The sequence below is a fragment of the Triticum dicoccoides genome, chromosome 7B (assembly GCF_002162155.2).
Source record: "Triticum dicoccoides isolate Atlit2015 ecotype Zavitan chromosome 7B, WEW_v2.0, whole genome shotgun sequence".
Classification (NCBI taxonomy): Eukaryota; Viridiplantae; Streptophyta; class Magnoliopsida; order Poales; family Poaceae; genus Triticum; species Triticum dicoccoides.
In genome coordinates, this window is record NC_041393.1 from 472,233,026 (window position 1) to 472,239,166 (window position 6,141).

Consider the following 6,141-nt stretch of genomic DNA (forward strand, 5'->3'; position numbering starts at 1 on the left):
TCAAGATTACTGCTAGTGTTGTGAACAAGTTCAGTCATTTTCCCATTCTCAACCTCAGGGCTCACGCGGTATGAATTTCCATTGGATAAAAAAGCTAATACTATTTTTTTTAGTTTTCCATCTCTATCTTTCCAATAAAAGATGGTGTTATCTTTTCCATGGTCTTTAGTTTTCAGCTTTCAGCCTATACATGGTGCGTAAATGATTACTGAATTGCTCCTCCCTATCCAGACGAATTGATTTCAATCGCCAAATCACAGCAGAGAGGACGAACAGCGAATAAATTGGATGGGAAGGAGTTGCAATACCTGTGGATACAGCAAGGTCGCAGGCAAGGACACCCATCCAAGCATATGTGTATGTTTTTGTGAAACCTGGGAAGGATGTGAAAACTGAGCTGCAAGTAAAACCATAGCTTCCTTTTGTTTAGGTTCTGCTGAGAAGTCCCATAGCATGGTATCTTCAGAACAGCATGTGGTGTGCCAGTGGCATCCAAACAAAAAGATTTGGAACAGGGAGAATAGAAATACACCAAAAGAGAACATCATCGTCTTTGAAATTTTTCTCACGCCTGGCCTAATTGCAAAGATATTCTTAAATGTCCATATATTTATTTAGCTAATTACTATAAGCAAGATAAGCCGACCTCATACAAAAAGCGGAAGACATTGAGTATGCTCCTATACTCTGTCAAAATTAAACTATACAAATACTATCAGTTCAAAATGTATTTTCATTGGCATCATGTCACCATTCACATCAAAGAGCCAATAGATTAGCTAACTGACACAATCCATACATTTAGCATCATGATTTCCAAAAAATCAATTAAAAAGAACCTATCACCTGAAACTCAAAAGCGATAACCTCGAGCGATGATCCAAGTGTTGAGGCGTCACAAAAAACAGGGCCATTTTTTAGCCTAATTGGAGGCTGTAAAGGCCTAGTCAAACTTTTGTTTTTGCCTGCAGAGGCAACTGTTCGCGTGGGGGCCTGGGCCGAATCGTTCGGTCCAGCTCCTCCCCCAGATCGACTAAAAATGTTCGGTGGGGTGATCGCTCCCTAGCGAACGTTTCGTTCGTTCCAAGGAGAGAAAAAAATTTGACGTTCCCAGGAAACCATTTTTACACTCTGCATATCTCCGTGCGTATACTAAACATGCCAACAACATCCACGCAGTTGAGAAAGTAAATAATCAAACAACACTCACATGACTTGCAGAGTCCTACCCTTTCCGCTTTACCGCCCGAAAAAACAATATAATTGTTCTGCAAGTAATTACATGACATGATGATGGCTTTATCAGATATCATTTTTTGTGATTAGTGGCCATGTGCATGCCTAAACCTGGTATCATGATTCATCTGCAAGACTGCAAATTCTTCCTAGACACCTAAACTAAACCAACAAGTTATGGTAGTAGTCCATAGAAATAATTTAGAAAAAACAACATAAAGGAGAGCAGAAGGCAGATCGTAAGGCATCGTTACTAAGAACAGGTTACAACCCAAAAGATTCATTTATTCCAGAAATATAAGTATGCATCTCATGAGAGGAAAATAAACTCCCTTAAGGGAAGTAGAACAACTCATAATCCCAACCAAACATGCACAAAACAGAGATCAGCCACGTAATCTTACTGCCTGATAGGTTATCATTTTTACTTTTCTTGTTTAGCGAAGAGGGGTGGCAGGTTGCAAGTAATATAACTTCATTTGTATTTCCTTGGAAAATAGAGTCAGGTGCAACCTTTATATACCACTGTCTAGTATGAGTTAATGGGGAAAGGAGTAATGGAACCAATGAGCATATAAATTCTGAAATCATCCTCGACAACATCGTGTGTGGAAAATTTTACAAAGGAAAAGGGAAATCTCTTCTTTTATCATACCAGGGGTACATCAAATAATTTTCATTTGCAGACAATAGAAAAAGCCTTAACTCAACTGAAAGATGGGCAATCTAGAAATACTGATGAACATCAGCTCTATTGACTCGTGTAGTCCAGGGATCGCAAAAGTAGCTAATTCAATATCCAGACTCTGAGTGTGCAATTAACAATTGTAGAGTTGACAAGGACATAAATCCTATAGTAAAGATATTGATATCAAATAAATAAATGAACTGGGAATGAAGAAATCAGAGAAGGGGGACCTCACTGTCCATGGCTAAGCAAAACAAACTTACATGTAAAGATGTGGCATAGGTGTGCATGTCTCACCGAGCGAGATCCCTGTGGGTTGCACATAATGATGCAAGAGTAGTCTGTCTCCAGGAAACTTCAAAGCTACATGACCACACCAAAGTTGAAATCAAAAATAGTTATGTACAACAGTACAAGATGATTCTATCACTGGCAACCAATTATTCTAGGGTTTAATTAGTTCTCAGCTTACCTAATTAGTTTGGTCTGCCAAGCATTTTGTTCCTACTATAGTCTTCAAGTATATCTTGTAACCAAGTTATTCATTGGTACTAAAGAAAGAACAACCTGTATAAATTATCTGAGCAAAGTAGAAAAGATAAAAAAATAGTAAAAAGCAATAAATCACAATCGCCGTCTCAATCAGCAATATAAACAGTTCTACCATGATTCTACCATTTTCATCTCAATCCTTCTCTAGAGCTATTTCCCCCCAAATCTTTTTTGGCCAACAGTCTGTAGGAACATAGTGGAACTTCCCAAATCTTCTTTGGCCATCAGTCTGTGGGATAAAATGTAACTTTAATGTATAAGAGTATGACAAATAAAATAATATTTGCACAGGCAAAGATGAGAATTTCTAGGAAATTAAAGGGTCAATTGTATCAAGCCTGGGTGAAGTTTAAGATGGATAGGACGTTCCATGTGAGGTCAGCTCTATACAAAGCATGATCATACATTATCCTATCAATTTGACTGACCTACAAAGAGGAAGCACATATTGTACACAGACCAAACAGTGGCTTGAGAAATGAAACACCTTATGATATATAGCATAGAGTCAGAGATGATGAATGAACTTACATATCTTTTGGAAGTGTCGATTCATCAGTATTTGAATACAGAAACAATGAGCCACCACTCTCAAGTCTTAACACTCATAACTTCAACAGAAGATACGTGTGTTCATTTGTAATTAGTAATCATGAAGATGTCCACGCACACACCTGGTTGAACAACATTAGCAGCTTGTGATATGCCAATCAGGATACCTCACAAAATATTCTCACAATGCCTCGATCAGTATTTATGCAAACCAACAACCGCCACATTATTTTCTCACCTGCGACTTGGGAGCTGCAGGCCGCCGCCGTCGACCACCGCTCTGCATCTTGGCTGCATTTATGAATCAAATTCTTATAACCCTTGGTATACTGCTATCTCGCAACATCACCTACAACTTGGGAGCAGGCTGCCGCCATCCACCACCGCTCTGCATCTTGGTTGCATTTATGAATCGAATTCTTGATGTCCTTGGTATATTGAACACAATTTCATTCAAAGTGCATAACATGATCTATGAACACAATTTTATTCAAAGCATATGAACCAAATTGACTACTGCTTCAACCATTCAACCAATTACTGCCACCATTTTCTAAAGTTAATCTAGAAAAGTGGATGCATAGAGCTAGATCCCAAAATAATCACATGAAGAAAGAAAAACTACTTTTATGCAGAAGATGGTACGTCGTCTCTTCATACCTCACCGTGGAACACCTCACCAACAAATCCGGCTCAGAGAGAGAGAGGGGGGAGGGGGTGAAGCTCACCTTGGTGATGGCGGCAGATGTGGTCGTCGTCCCTCGATGCGCAGCTCCCGAAGCCAAGACACTGTTGGTCCAAGCCGCTGTTGTCCGCGTCCTTCCAAGCCGATGACCCTCTCACGTCAGCCAACGCACCTACATCTCCTTTTTCCTCTCTCTTTCGCCCTCCTCTCTTTCCTTTCCTCTCTCCATGGCGCTGCATCAGATCGAACGCCACTGCCATCGCCCTTGGCGTGCAGGTCGCTGCCGCCGCCGCCGCCGTCGGAACGAATGCGGGCGAAGAAAGCGACGAGCGACGGTGACTAGAGAAGTGGGGGTAGGGGAGGAGGGGACGCAGGGCTCCAGCGACAGGCGATGGCGGCGAGAGAAGGGGAGGGGAGGGAGAGGAGAGGACGCAGGGCTCGAGGGGATTGGTGGCTAGGTTTTACCGTGCGAACCCCACTCTCTATGCGGATCCCCTCTTTTCACACGCAGAGTACACGCGAGACACACCGCAAAACTGGGCCAATGAGAAAAGGAGGCCCACCAGTCATTCACTTATGCAGGAAAGCACAATGTGCAGATGAAGGAGTGGCTGGATTTTTGACAGCACCGTAAAAACGAGCCAGCGAGGCAGATCGAGCGTACAGGAATCATTCGAAACGGAGATGGCGGTGGGATGGCGGGTACTCTAGCAGCTTTTATATGTTAGATAGGTTGCTCACCTAGTTGCATATCTAGACAACCTACTTTGATGCAAAGTTTAAATTGATAAAGATAAGGTTAAAAATTGTTAGTTGCCTATTCACCCCCCCCTCTAGTCAACTATATCGATCCTTTCACACGGGGTATCCAGAGAGGGATACCATGAGGACTTCTTCGAATGTTTTGATGGCATTCTTCCCACATAAATCCAACATGCTTCATGCATCACTATGGGACATTTCTTCATATAGGATTCAATGCACTTGATGCTTCATAGGAATTTGTCAATTAATACCAACACTTAGAGTAAACATATCTTCATATGTATGGACTTTATCCTTGATTCCATCTAATATCCTTGATGCACCATCTATGGACAATCCCTTCAAATATATCTCAATGAAAACACTAGTCCATAGAGATTGTCATTAATCACCAAAACCACACTTAGGGGCAACATGCCCTTTCAGCATGGGTGGGGGAGCTGCTCGGCGTGGTGGCTGCTCTGGCCATGGGCGGCAGGGGAGCGGTGAGGCCTGGCCTCGTGGTGACCTTCCTGCGATGTGCTGGCTACACGGTGGTTCGGCGGTCTCGGCTGCGGTGACGGCCGGACTCTGCCCCGGCATCGGCTCGTCTGCAGGCGGATCGGTTTGTACTTTGCTCCTTCCTCTCGTTATGCTTATGTTGCCTCCGTCGGAGGGCTGGTCTGCTCCCAGTGGACGTCCACCGTTGAGGGACGACTCCGCTGCCAGGAGGGCCACAGAGTTATCCTTGCCTTCCGTCGGTTATGGTGTTCCACAGGGGAGCTCGTTCCTTGCCCGGGAGGGGCAAGGCAAGGCGGTGGTGGCTTGGTCTGGCCGATTCAGGGGTGGGTTTCGGGGTTGGGGGCCTCCGAGGAGTAGTAAAGGAGGGATCTTTTCCGCTCATGTCTTCGTTCGCCATAGCTGCGCATCTCGGGTGAGTTGGAGTCGGGCTCTTGGATGCCGGGGCGGCGACCTTGGTGGTGGTAGCTGCGGTGCTCATGGGCGGAGTTCTTGGCTCGGGTGTGGTCTGACTGCCATGGTCGTAAGGGCGGCATGGTGGTCAAGGTGCGACGACGGGTGGCAGAGGTGCGGCGAGTGATGGCTTCGTGTACCTAGTCTGGGTGATGAAGAGGGCTTGGCGGGGTGAAAACCCATCCTGACCCTTCTTGGAAACGTCGTCGCAGTTCCTCTTCGTTCCCCTTGATGCTTCGAGGGAAACCTCGATCCTTGGATCGGACGGTGGCTTCTCTTCGTCCGAAGAGGGCCCCGTATGCTTCAAGCGTTTGCTTGGAGTTGTCGGGTGCTTATAGTTGTTCTTATCACCCTTGTATCTTGCCCTAAGTGTGTGTGCTGCGGTGTCAAGTGGTGTGTGTTGAGTTGTATGATGGATTGACCGTTGCTTTATATATAAAGCGGGACGTGAGCCTTTTTCGGTTACATCAAGTTTCACATAGCCATTGCGGGGTTTGTTCCATCCATCCTTCTTACCTCTAGCTTCCGGATCACATGAAATGGCAAAATTGTCCGCTAGTGCTCGTACTGATTGCACACTCTCCCTGTGAACAAATTTTCTTCTTTCTCGCCAGAGGTATCAACAGGCAATGGACAGTAGCTCATGGAAATTTGGAACGCCTAAGACAGTGGCCTCCTGCGCTGGGAAGTTTAACAAGTATGCAAGGATTGC

The 6,141-nt window shown here is 44.7% G+C and overlaps 1 long non-coding RNA gene across 1 annotated transcript; it reads right to left on the reverse strand.

Moving 5' to 3' along the window:
* Window positions 1–328: 328 nt before the first annotated feature.
* LOC119336736 lies at window positions 329–2,473 on the reverse strand. The gene is made up of 3 exons (XR_005162785.1): window positions 2,397–2,473; window positions 2,188–2,287; window positions 329–397 (listed from the first exon to the last, which is right to left on the reverse strand). It is a non-coding gene; the product is annotated as an uncharacterized LOC119336736 (long non-coding RNA).
* Between the last annotated feature and the right edge of the window lie 3,668 nt (window positions 2,474–6,141).